Source organism: Pseudophryne corroboree, chromosome 2 (genome assembly GCF_028390025.1).
Source record: "Pseudophryne corroboree isolate aPseCor3 chromosome 2, aPseCor3.hap2, whole genome shotgun sequence".
Classification (NCBI taxonomy): Eukaryota; Metazoa; Chordata; class Amphibia; order Anura; family Myobatrachidae; genus Pseudophryne; species Pseudophryne corroboree.
The window spans coordinates 815,938,257-815,950,325 of NC_086445.1; the positions used below are offsets into that span (position 1 = coordinate 815,938,257).

Sequence of the window (12,069 nt, forward strand, 5' to 3'; positions counted from 1 at the left end):
CCTGTCTGTTCCAAGACTTACCGCGGCTGCGTTTGACGGCATGGCGGTTGAACGCCGGATCCTGAAGGAAAAGGGCATTCCGGAGGAAGTAATTCCTACGCTGATTAAAGCCAGGAAAGATGTAACTGCAAAGCATTATCACCGCATATGGCGGAAATATGTTGCTTGGTGTGAGGCCAAAAAGGCCCCAACAGAGGAATTTCAACTAGGTCGATTTCTGCATTTCCTACAAGCAGGACTGTCTATGGGCCTAAAATTAGGGTCCATTAAGGTTCAAATTTCGGCCCTGTCGATCTTCTTCCAAAAAGAACTGGCTTCAGTTCCTGAAGTTCAGACATTTGTCAAAGGGGTGCTGCATATACAGCCTCCTTTTGTGCCTGAAATTAGGCTCCATTAAGGTACAGATCTCGGCTCTGTCGATTTTCTTCCAGAAAGAACTAGCTTCACTACCTGAAGTTCAGACGTTTGTGAAAGGAGTGCTGCATATTCAGCCCCCGTTTGTGCCTCCAGTGGCACCTTGGGATCTCAACGTGGTGTTGAGTTTCTTAAAATCACATTGGTTTGAACCACTTAAAACCGTGGATCTAAAATATCTCACGTGGAAAGTGGTCATGTTATTGGCCTTGGCTTGTGTCAGAATTGGCAGCTTTGTCATGTAAAAGCCCTTATCTGATTTTCCATATGGATAGGGTGGAATTGAGGACTCGTCCTCAGTTTCTCCCTAAGGTGGTATCAGCTTTTCACTTGAACCAACCTATTGTGGTGCCTGCGGCTACTAGGGACTTGGAGGATTCCAAGTTACTGGACGTAGTCAGGGCCTTGAAAATTTATGTTTCCAGGACGGCTAGAGTCAGGAAAACTGACTCGCTATTTATCCTGTATGCACCCAACAAACTGGGTGCTCCTGCTTCTAAGCAGACTATTGCTCGCTGGATTTGTAGCACAATTCAGCTGGCGCATTCTGCGGCTGGACTGCCGCATCCTAAATCAGTAAAAGCCCATTCCACAAGGAAGGTGGGCTCATCTTGGGCGGCTGCCCGAGGGGTCTCGGCTTTACAACTTTGCCGAGCTGCTACTTGGTCAGGGGCAAACACGTTTGCAAAATTCTACAAATTTGATACGCTGTCTGAGGAGGACCTTGAGTTCTCTCATTCGGTGCTGCAGAGTCATCCGCACTCTCCCGCCCGTTTGGGAGCTTTGGTATAATCCCCATGGTCCTTTCGGAGTTCCCAGCATCCACTAGGACGTCAGAGAAAATAAGATTTTACTCACCGGTAAATCTATTTCTCGTAGTCCGTAGTGGATGCTGGGCGCCCATCCCAAGTGCGGATTGTCTGCAATACTTGTACATAGTTATTGTTAACTAAAGGGTTATTGTTGAGCCATCTGTTGAGAGGCTCAGTTGTTTTCATACTGTTAAACTGGGTATAGTATCACGAGTTATACGGTGTGATTGGTGTGGCTGGTAGGAGTCTTACCCGGGATTCAAAATCCTTCCTTATTATGTCAGCTCGTCCGGGCACAGTGTCCTAACTGAGGCTTGGAGGAGGGTCATAGTGGGAGGAGCCAGTGCACACCAGGTGACCTAAAAGCTTTCTTTAGTTGTGCCCAGTCTCCTGCGGAGCCGCTATTCCCCATGGTCCTTTCGGAGTTCCCAGCATCCACTACGGACTACGAGAAATAGATTTACCGGTGAGTAAAATCTTATTATATATATATTAAAGATGCTGTCTTAAGTGATAGATATATAATTATAAAACATGCCCAAAGAGACATGAGTATACTGGGTCCTAGAGTCAAAGCTATGTCGATTTCTGCTTGACGTGTCCTCTAGAATATGCAATGGAGCTAGTTCCCAGGAACAGAAGTCCTCCCCGGCCTCTACAAAAATCCACCGCATGACGCTGGGGCTCCACAGGCGGAGCTAGGCCCGGTGGGGGCACGCCTTCGTAAATTCAGCCACAAGTGGGTTCAATCCCTGTTAGATCCCTGGGCAATAGATATTGTGTCTCAGGGATACAAGCTGGACTTTGGCAAGATGCCTCCTCACCGACGGCCCTGCCGGCTTTCCCCCCACGAGAGGGAAACAGTGTTAACTGCAATTCATAAATTGTATCTTCAACAGGTGGTGGTCAAGGTTCCCCTCCTTCAGCAAGGAGGGGGTTATTATTCAACCAGGTTGTAGTCCCGAAACCAGACGGTTCGGTCGGACCCATATTGAATTTAAAATCCCTGAACATATACCTGAAAGGGTTCAAGTTCTAGATGGACTCGCTAAGAGCCGTTATTGCAAGCCTGAAAGGGGGAGATTTTATGGTGACTCGGGACATAAAGGATGCATACCTTCATGTCCCCATTTATCCACCTCATCAGGCGTACCTCAAAATTGCGGTACGGGATGGTCATTACCAATTTCAGACGTTGCCGTTTGGTCTCTCCACGGCCTTGAGAATATTCACCAAGGTAATGGCGGAAATGATGGTGCTCCTGCGGAAGCAAGGTGTCACTATTATCACGTACTTGGACAATCTCCTCATAAAAGCGAGATCACGAGAGCAGTTGCTGAACAGCGTATCACTTTCTCTGGAAGTGAAACGGCAACACGGCTGGATTCTATGTATTCCAAAGTCGCAGTTGGTTCTTACAGCTCATCTGCCTCTCCTAGGCATGATCCTAGACACAGACCAGAAAGGGGTTTATCTCCCGATAGAGAGAGCTCAGAAGTTAGTGACACTGGTCAGGAATCTATTAAAACCAAAACAGGTGTCAGTGCATCACTGCACTCGAGTCCTGGGAAGGAGGGTGGCATCATTCGAGGCCATTCCCTTCGGCAGGTTCCATAGGAGGACCTTCCAATGGGACTTACTGGACAAGTGGTCCGGATCACATCTTCGGATGCATCGGTTAATCACCCCTATCCTACAGAGCCAGGGTGTCTCTCCTGTGGTGACTGCAGAGTGCTCACCTTCTCGAAGGTCGCAGATTCGGCATTCAGGACTGGGTCCTGGTGACCACGGATGCAAGCCTCCGAGGGTGGGGGGCAGTCACACAGGGAAGAAATTTCCAAGGGCTGTGGTCAAGGCAGGAGACTTGCCTTTACATCAATATCCTGGAACTAAGGGACATATACAATGCCCTAAGTCAAGCGGAGATCCTGCTTCGCGACCAACCGGTTTTGATCCAGTCAGACCGCAGTGGCTCATGTAAACCGCCAATGCGCCACAAGGAGCAGGGTGGCGATGGTAGAAGCCACCAGAATTCTTCCCTGGGCGGAGAATCACGTAAGCGCACTGTCAGCAGTGTTCATTCCGGGAGTGGACAACTGGGAAGCAGACTTCCTCAGCAGGCACGACCTCCACCCGGGAGAGTGGGGACTTCATCGGGAAGTCTTCACACAGATTGCAAATTGATGGGAACTGCCACAGGTGGACATGATGGCGTCCCGCCTCAACAAAAAAGCTAAAAAGGTATTACGCCAGGTCAAGGGGCCCTCAGGCGATAGCTGTGGACGCACTAGTTACACCGTGGGTGTTCCAGTCGGTCTATGTGTTTCCTCCTCTTCCTCTCATACCAAAGGTGCTGAGAATTGTAAGGAAAAAAGGAGTGAGAACAATATTCATTGCTCCGGATTGGCCAAGAAGGACTAGGTACCCGGAACTGCAAGAAATGCTCACAGAGGACCCATGGCCTCTGCCTCTCAGACAGGACCTGTTACAACAGGGGCCTTGTCTGTTCCAAGACTTACCGCGGCTGCGTTTAACGGCATGGCGGTTGAACGCCGGATCCTAGCGGAAAAAGGCATTCCGGATGCAGTTATTCCTACGCTGATAAAGGCTAGGAAGGACGTGACCGCAAAGCATTATCACCGTATATGGAGAAAATATGTTGCTTGGTGTGAGGCCAGGAAGGCCCCTACAGAGGAATTCCAGCTGGGTCGATTCCTGCACTTCCTACAGTCAGGAGTGACTATGGGCCTAAAATTAGTGTCCATAAAGGTCCAGATTTCGGCCCTATCCATTTTCTTTCAAAAAGAACTGGCTTCACTGCCTGAGGTTCAGACGTTTGTTAAGGTAGTGCTGCATATTCAGCCCCTTTTGTGCCACCAGTGGCACCTTGGGATCTTAACGTGGTGTTGAGTTTCCTGAAATCCCACTGGTTTGAGCCACTTAAGACCGTGGAGCTAAAGTATGTCACGTGGAAAGTGGTCATGCTGTTGGCCTTAGCTAGGCGTGTGTCAGAATTGGCGGCTTTGTCATGTAAAAGCCCCTATCTGGTTTTCCATATGGACAGGGCAGAATTGCGGACTCGTCCGCAGTTTCTGCCAAAGGTGGTGTCTGCGGTTACTCGTGACTTGGAGGACTCCAAGTTGCTGGACGTAGTCCGGGCTTTGAAGGTTTATGTAGTCAGAACGGCTGGAGTCAGGAAGACTGACTCGCTGTTTATCCTGTATGCATCCAACATGCTGGGTGCTCCTGCTTCAAAGCAAACTATTGCTCGCTGGATCTGTAACACGATTCAGCAGGCTCATTCTGCGGCTGGATTGCCGCTTCCAAAATCAGTAAAAGCCCATTCCACAAGGAAGGTGGGCTCTTCTTGGGCGGCTGCCCGAGGGGTCTCGGCATTACAGCTTTGCCGAGCAGCTACTTGGTCGGGTTCAAACACTTTTGCAAAGTTCTACAAGTTTGATACCCTGGCTGAGGAGGACCTTGTGTTTGCTCATTCGGTGCTGCAGAGTCATCCGCACTCTCCCGCCCGTTTGGGAGCTTTGGTATAATCCCCATGGTCCTTACGGAGTCCCCAGCATCCACTAGGACGTTAGAGAAAATAAGAATTTACTCACCGGTAATTCTATTTCTCGTAGTCCGTAGTGGATGCTGGGCACCCGTCCCAAGTGCGGACTTTCTGCAATACATGTATATAGTTATTGCTTAATAAAGGGTTATTGTTATGGGGCATCTGTTGAGTGATGCTCAGTTTTGTTCATACTGTGAACTGGGTAAGGTTATCACAAGTTGTACGGTGTGATTGGTGTGGCTGGTATGAGTTTTACCCTGGATTCCTAAAATCCTTTCCTTGTAATGTCAGCTCTTCCGGGCACAGTTTCCTTAACTGAGGTCTGGAGGAGGGGCATAGAGGGAGGAGCCAGTGCACACCAGATAGTACCTAATCTTTCTTTAGAGTGCCCAGTCTCCTGCGGAGCCCGTCTATCCCTCATGGTCCTTACGGAGTCCCCAACATCCACTATGGACTACGAGAAATAGAATTACCGGTGAGTAAATTCTTATTTTATATAATTTGGGGGGTGACAGTACATCTATACAGTGTCTTAACACTGTATAGAGACCCCCGTTGCCATACATGTATGTATACTTTTGCGGACTGGAGCGCGCTGGGAGTGGGCGGAGCTTAGCCCTCATTGCAGAATACAGCGCCATTTTCTGCTTGTCCCCGCCAAAAGCATGAGGGGGCACAATGTTAGTGCTGGGAACAGTAAGCACTTCCCTGCGCTGGACGTGTTACAGCTGCAAATATAGATATATTCCGGAGTTATCTACTGGAAAAACAACAATGTCACAATGTAAAAGGTTATATCATATGCGCTACAACACTTGATGGGTATGTATGAAAAGAGTGCACTTTGGAAAAATCGAAAGAAACCTTTATAGGAGTTCATTCATGCATTACAAAGTAAGCAAGAAAGTGAGCATTCTGTGTTTTTAATCAAAACACTCTCCGGGTGGTCCCATAATACCATATAAAGACACAAAGGAGTGAATAATCGATACCCTTCAGTTACACCATATTCCCCACATTTTTGAAAAGAACTACTACACATTGGAGATTTTTTGTTTTTTGTTTTTTCTTTCATATGTACCTGTTCATGGAGAAATCATATTGAGACTGCAATTGCGACCTTTTGGACACTCGAAAACAATGTTAGTGCTGTTTAGAGAAAAATTGCACTATGTTTACACAAATGAGCTTGTATACTGTGGGTTATAAATATATGGTTGTATCTGCGTTCCCTGTCGGATACCCACTATAGTTTAGTTGACATAGGTCGATAGGTGAGTGCTCTGTCATTTATGCGGATCCCAGTCGACTTCGCCGACTTTTCTGTGAGTTCCCTGTCAGATATACCCTCCATAATTCACTTGTGTCGACACAAACACCTATGAGGTTCACTGTCGGCATCGCCGAAACCTGTTTGGTAATTGATACAGTAGATGCTGAGTCAACAGGTCGGTAGGGGTATGCTTGTTGAAAGAAAACAAGGTATGAGAGGCACAGTAGTTTGTGGGTGACCCTGTCGGCACCAACCGTTATTACGGGTGTAAATGGACATGCTGTAACTAACTTATACCTGTATGATATTTTTATGTGTAGGTGTGGTATGGTTTCGTGGGCCTGTAGCTCGTGCACAGCCGTGGTAGTATTTGTGAGGGAGCGATTTTAATATTATATGGATACTTCCCTCGGACCCCTCGGGGTCGCAAGAATGTTATTTTGCCTGGTTACTACTCCCTGCTGTCGACGAATACTAGCTTTTCTGTCGACTATAATGTTTCCTGGTAGATCCTCAAACTGGGGCATTCCGTACATGATCATATACATTCAGAGCACATTAATGTCACTAGGGACCAGAAGGCTCCGGACAATCCGAGCATATACATATATATAGAGATAGATAGATAGAGATATATATATATATATATATATATATATATATATAATATATAGATATAGATATATAATATAGAGATATATATATATATATATATATATATAGATAGATATGTGTGTAATTGTGTATTACATTTTTCTCTGACGTCCTAGTGGATGCTGGGAACTCCGTAAGGACCATGGGGAATAGACGGGCTCCGCAGGAAACTGGGCACTCTAAAAGAAAGATTAGGTACTATCTGGTGTGCACTGGCTCCTCCCTCTATGCCCCTCCTCCAGACCTCAGTTAGAATCTGTGCCCGGCCAGAGCTGGGTGCTCCTAGTGGGCTCTCCTGAGCTTGCTAGAAAAGAAAGTATTTGTTAGGTTTTTTATTTTCAGTGAGATCTGCTGGCAACAGACTCACTGCTACGTGGGACTGAGGGGAGAGAAGCAAACCTACCTGCTTGCAGCTAGCTTGTGCTTCTTAGGCTACTGGACACCATTAGCTCCAGAGGGTTCGAACACAGGGCCTGACCTCGATCGTCCGTTCCCGGAGCCGCGCCGCCGTCCCCCTTGCTGAGCCAGAAGACAGAAGAAACTAAGAAATCGGCAGCTGAAGACTCCTGTCTTCATTAAGGTAGCGCACAGCACCGCAGCTGTGCGCCATTGTTCCCACTGCACACCACACACTCCGGTCACTGTAGGGTGCAGGGCGCTGAGGGGGGGCGCCCTGGGCAGCAATTTTAATACCTTTTGGCACTAAAAATACACATATACAGTCTAGCACTGTATATGTGTAAAAAAAAAACGCCATTAAAGTACACAAAACGCGGGACAGAAGCCCGCCGCTGAGGGGGCAGGGCCTTCTTCCTCAGCACACCAGCGCCATTTTCCCTTCACAGCTCCGCTGGAAGCAGCTCCCCAGGCTCTCCCCTGCAGTATCCTGATACAAGAAGGGTAAAAAAGAGAGGGGGGGGACATAAATTTAGGCGCAAATAAGATATTTAAGCAGCTATTGGGAAAATCACTTTGTATAGTGTAAATCCCTGTGTTATATAGCGCTGTGGTGTGTGCTGGCATACTCTCTCTCTGTCTCCCCAAAGGACTTTGTGGGGTCCTGTCCTCAGTCTGAGCATTCCCTGTGTGTGTGCGGTGTGTCGGTACGGCTGTGTCGACATGTTTGATGTGGAGGGTGAGGTGGAGCAGGGGCAGATAAGTGTGGTGTCGCCCCCGACGGGGCCGACACCTGATTGGATGGATATGTGGAAGATCTTAACCGACCGTGTCAACTCCTTACATAAAAGGTTCGATGACGCAGCAGCCTTGGGACAGCTGGGGTCTCAGCCCGCGCCTGCCCAGGCGACTCAGATGCCGTCAGGGGCTCATAAACGCCCTCTGGCTCAGATGGTAGACACAGATGTCGACACGGAGTCTGACTCCAGTGTGGATGAGGATGAGACAAATGTACAGTCTACAAAGGCCATCCGATGCATGATTACTGCAATGAAAGATGTATTGCACATTTCTGACGTTAACCCGGTTACCACCAAGAGGGGTATTATGTTTGGGGAGAAAAAGCAGCCAGTGACTTTTCCCCCATCTGATGAGTTAAATGAATTGTGTGAAGAAGCGTGGAGTTCCCCTGATAAGAAACTAGTGATTTCTAAGAGGTTACTGATGGCGTACCCTTTCCCACCAATGGATAGGTTACATTATGAAACATCCCCTAGGGTGGACAAGGCGCTCACACGCTTATCTAAAAGGGTGACACTGCCGTCTCAGGATACGGCCGCCCTAAAGGAGCCTGCGGATAGAAAGCAGGAAGCTATCCTGAAGTCTGTGTATACACACTCTGGTACTCTACTGAGACCTGCTATTGCTTCAGCCTGGATGTGTAGTGCTGCAGCAGCATGGACTGATACCCTGTCAGACAACATTGATTCCCTCGACAGGGATACTATTGAACATATAAAAGACGTCGTCTTATATATGCGGGATGCCCAGAGGGACATTTGCCTGCTGGCATCTAGAATTAATGCAATGTCCATTTCTGCCAGGAGAGTATTATGGACTCGGCAGTGGACAGGTGATGCTGATTCTAAAAAACACATGGAGGTTTTGCCTTATAAGGGTGAGGAATTGTTTGGGGACGGTCTCTCGGACCTCGTATCCACAGCAACTGCTGGGAAGTCTTCACTGGTTACCATCCACCTACTACATGTGACATTCTGAGTATATTGGTCCCTATCATTTTATATCAATCAATACATGATTGACCCTATGTGTATATAGGTTTCTATTCTCAGCATAAGCTATTACTGTGCTGTCTTTTGTGTTATAGGCACCTATTTATTTTCTTCATTGTATGCTGAGTGTAGGTCAGAGGTGACTGTTACACACACACAAAAGAACAAAAACATTTTTCTTGTGTGCATAAACCCAGTTCACTTACTTGAGTAACTATAGGGTGATCTCACCTTTGGTATACTGTATGTCTATATTTGACTCAGACAGTATGTCCTACTCAATGTGTGTGTTGGGCTAGCTGGCATTACCAATCCACTGAATTAGACCCAAACCTATTGTGCACAGTATTTTCATCAGAAACCATTCTTCTTACCTATAATGATCTTATTGTACATGCACAAGAAGGGAAGTATGACTCTTGTTTGGGCGCACTCTTAATATGATATCTAAGTGTTGATAGATAGGTGATAAGCCTAACAATCCAGAAAATAGTCTTTATTCCTGCTTTTTAGGATACATAGAGACTCAGCATGACCTATAGGACATATGTCTGAAAAAATGAAATGTTCAGATCTTAGTTATGCCTGGATAACCGCATATTGGAAGGTAGCTACATCTTAAGCTGCTTCCGTCTGCCAAAGATCTGTACAAACTGTGTTTGTATTGATGCACCCTTCGTTGGGTTGAGTGAGTGGGTGGGAAAGCCCACACACTATGGGAAATTCTGATAATCGACCACTGTCATGGGTAGATCGTGGCGAATGAGGATTCAAAGGTAATGAAGTAGAGTATAAGTGGTGATGCTGCTGTTGGTGTTCTTCTAACAGGGAAGGAAAACCTCCTACTCCACTGGGTATTCCCTAGAGGTCGCCCTTCTAGGTACTGACCCAGCCCACCTTCGTTTAGCTTCCAAGATCGGACGAGATTGGGCGTGATCGCAGGGGTATGGTCGTAGAAAGGTTTGACCCTGTGCCACCAATGAGAGTGCACCGAAAACGGAGGGATGGAGTCCTCTTCAGAAAAGAATTAAGGATAGGACTGTGTGGTAGCTGCGGTTAGATGGAGGTTGCAGCAATTGGATAGGTGTGAATCTGCTGTCCACGTTAGACTGAGGAGACGTGTCCCCCTGGGGGGCACGCTCCCCAGAATCGTGGATGAGAGTTCACAGAAGGAAGATAGATGGAAAATGGAGAGGGTACAGAGTAGAAGGATTGGTGCAGGAGGTGGAGATGTTACCTAGTATAATTGGATTGCAATATAGCGAATCCCTTGTAGGTTTATCTGTCACTTTCTAGCCGAAATTTGTTAGACAGGAGCAGTTTTTGCTTTCTGTAGTAGGAGCTTGTGCTAGAGATGGCTAAAATATGCCCTCTGTGATAGCCACTGGGGTAATTAGCCCTTGGAAAGCAAAAAATACAAAAAAAACCTTAGTACCCACAGTTTGGAATTTGCCTGAGGCAGACTGTTGGTGAAATTGCGCACCACCTGTCACTAACACATAGAGTGTGAAGTAAGAGCCATATATCTCATGCTGTTCATAGACAAAATAAATATTCTATGTTCATTCACTGGAAAATACCAGTATTGTAAATACCAGAAATACCCTTTACAGATGTCATACAGGTAGATGCCTTTGGGGAGCAGAGAAAGTGCCCGCAAAAAAGGTTAGGAGCCACAAATTGTCCGCCCCTATCACATGATTGTATAACACTGTGCCCACAAACAAAAATGCACACATGTATGTAATAACCTAGCTGGAAATCCCAGCAATATCTTATTTATAAATAACCTGGCTGGAGATACCAGCGTATTTGGTGACACAAGTTATTGTACGATGCAGGATTATTCTGCTACAGCATAAAATTCAAGTGGTGACCCAAACTATTTCACAAATGCAAAATTAGGGGTATATTCAATTAGCAGTGATAACGAACTTTTCACGTGAAAAGTCCGGTTTTCGGGTGAAAAAACGGACTTTTCACGTGAAACGCAATTACAGCCTATTCAATTTTCCGTGAAAACTTATCGGTGATCATTTTTTCACTAATTTCACTTCACCTTCTCTGAAGCAGGTGAAAAGTTGGGAAAAGTCACTATTTTAAGGTAAAAATGTTTGGATATGGTACAGAACTCCTGGGACACCCCCCTTAATGACTAATTAGGCACGTTGAAGTTTTTAATTATTTTTCTCTGACGTCCTAGTGGATGCTGGGAACTCCGTAAGGACCATGGGGGGGTAGCGGCTCCGCAGGAGACTGGGCACAAAAAGTAAAAGCTTTAGACTAGCTGGTGTGCACTGGCTCCTCCCCCTATGACCCTCCTCCAAGCCTCAGTTAGATTTTTGTGCCCGAACGAGAAGGGTGCAAGCTAGGTGGCTCTCCTGAGCTACTTAGAAGTAAAAGTTTAAATAGGTTTTTTATTTTCAGTGAGTCCTGCTGGCAACAGGCTCACTGCATCGTGGGACTAGGGGGAGAAGAAGCGAACTCACCTGACTGCAGAGTGGATTGGGCTTCTTGGCTACTGGACATTAGCTCCAGAGGGACGATCACAGGTTCAGCCTGGATGGGTCCCGGAGCCGCGCCGCCGGCCCCCTTACAGAGCCAGAAGAGCGAAGAGGTCCGGAGAAAGCGGCGGCAGAAGACGTTCCTGTCTTCAAATAAGGTAGCGCACAGCACTGCAGCTGTGCGCCATTGCTCTCAGCACACTTCACACTCCGGTCACTGAGGGTGCAGGGCGCTGGGGGGGAGCGCCCTGAGACGCAATAAAAACGATATAAAAACCTTATATGGCTAAAAAAAATGCATCACATATAGCTCCTGGGCTATATGGATGCATTTATCCCCTGCCAGTTTCCTGAAAAAAGCGGGAGAAAAGGCCGCCGTGAAGGGGGCGGAGCCTTTCTCCTCAGCACACAAGCGCCATTTTCTTTCACAGCTCCGCTGGAAGGACGGCTCCCTGACTCTCCCCTGCAGTCCTGCACTACAGAAACAGGGTAAAACAGAGAGGGGGGCACTATTGGCAGCTAATATATAAATACAGCAGCTATAACAGGGAGTAACACTTATATAAGGTTATCCCTGTATATATATAGCGCTCTGGTGTGTGCTGGCAAACTCTCCCTCTGTCTCCCCAAAGGGCTAGTGGGGTCCTGTCCTCTA

The 12,069-nt window shown here is 47.1% G+C and overlaps 1 pseudogene; it reads right to left on the reverse strand.

Moving 5' to 3' along the window:
* Window positions 1-9,749: 9,749 nt before the first annotated feature.
* Window positions 9,750-9,868, reverse strand: LOC135051724 (5S ribosomal RNA; annotated as a pseudogene).
* Window positions 9,869-12,069: the final 2,201 nt, after the last annotated feature.